Genomic DNA, 1317 nt, shown 5'->3' with positions numbered 1-1317 from the left:
GTGCAAGGGGTGCTGTGGGTGGGCACAAGGTGCTGCAAGTGTGCAGGGTGCCATGGGTGTGCAAGGGGTGCTGTGGGTGGGCAGAGAGTGCTGCAAGTGTGCAAGGTGCTGTGAGTGTGCAAGGGGTGCTGTGGGTGTGCAAGGGGTGTTGTGGGAGTGCAAGGGATGCTGTGGATGTGCAAGGTGCTGTGGGTGTGCAAGGGGTGCAGTGGGAGTGCAAGGGGTGTTGTGGGAATGCAAGGGGTGCTGTGGGTGGGCACAAGGTGCTGCAAGTGTGTAGGATGCTGTGGATGTGCAACGGGTGCTGTGGGTGTGCAAGGGGTGCTGTGGGTGTGCAAGGGGTGCTGTGGGTGGGCACAGGGTGCTGCAAGTGTGCAGGGTGCCATGGGCGTGCAAGGGATGTTGTGGGTGTGCAGGGGGTGCTGTGGATGTGCAAGGTGCTGTGGGTGTGCAAGGGGTGCAGTGGGAGTGCAAGGGGTGTTGTGGGAATGCAAGGGGTGCTGTGGGTGGGCACAAGGTGCTGCAAGTGTGTAGGATGCTGTGGATGTGCAACGGGTGCTGTGGGTGTGCAAGGGGTGCTGTGGGTGTGCAAGGGGTGCTGTGGGTGGGCACAGGGTGCTGCAAGTGTGCAGGGTGCCATGGGCGTGCAAGGGATGTTGTGGGTGTGCAGGGGGTGCTGTGGATGTGCAAGGTGCTGTGGGTGTGCAAGGGGTGCTGTGGGTGGGCACAGGGTGCTGCAAGTGTGCAGGGTGCCATGGGCGTGCAAGGGATGTTGTGGGTGTGCAGGGGGTGCTGTGGATGTGCAAGGTGCTGTGGGTGTGCAAGGGGTGCAGTGGGAGTGCAAGGGGTGTTGTGGGAATGCAAGGGGTGCTGTGGGTGGGCACAAGGTGCTGCAAGTGTGTAGGATGCTGTGGATGTGCAACGGGTGCTGTGGGTGTGCAAGGGATGCAGTGGGTGTGCAAGGGGTGCTGTGGGTGGGCACAGGGTGCTGCAAGTGTGCAGGGTGCCATGGGCGTGCAAGGGGTGCCATAGGGGTGCTGTGGGTGTGCAAGGTGCCATGGGTGTGCAAGGGATGCTGTGGGTGTGCAAGGGATGCTGTGGGTGTGCAAGGAGTGCTGTGGGTGTGCAAGGTGCTGTTGGGGTGTCCCCAGGCCTGTCCCCCAGCCCTGGGTGGCTCCTGCCCAACTGTCCCCATGGACCCCCCACCAGGCACCCCCAGGGAGCTCAGAGGAGACCCCGAAATCCCGAGCTCAGGATCCCCCCCCCCCCCCCCGGGGAAGGAGAGTGAGGGATTTCTGCTAATTACCGGCCAATTAG

This window comes from Chaetura pelagica, unplaced genomic scaffold, assembly GCF_000747805.2.
Source record: "Chaetura pelagica isolate M959 unplaced genomic scaffold, ChaPel_1.0 scaffold1318, whole genome shotgun sequence".
In the NCBI taxonomy this organism is placed as follows: domain Eukaryota; kingdom Metazoa; phylum Chordata; class Aves; order Apodiformes; family Apodidae; genus Chaetura; species Chaetura pelagica.
This window is presented reverse-complemented; position numbering follows the sequence as displayed.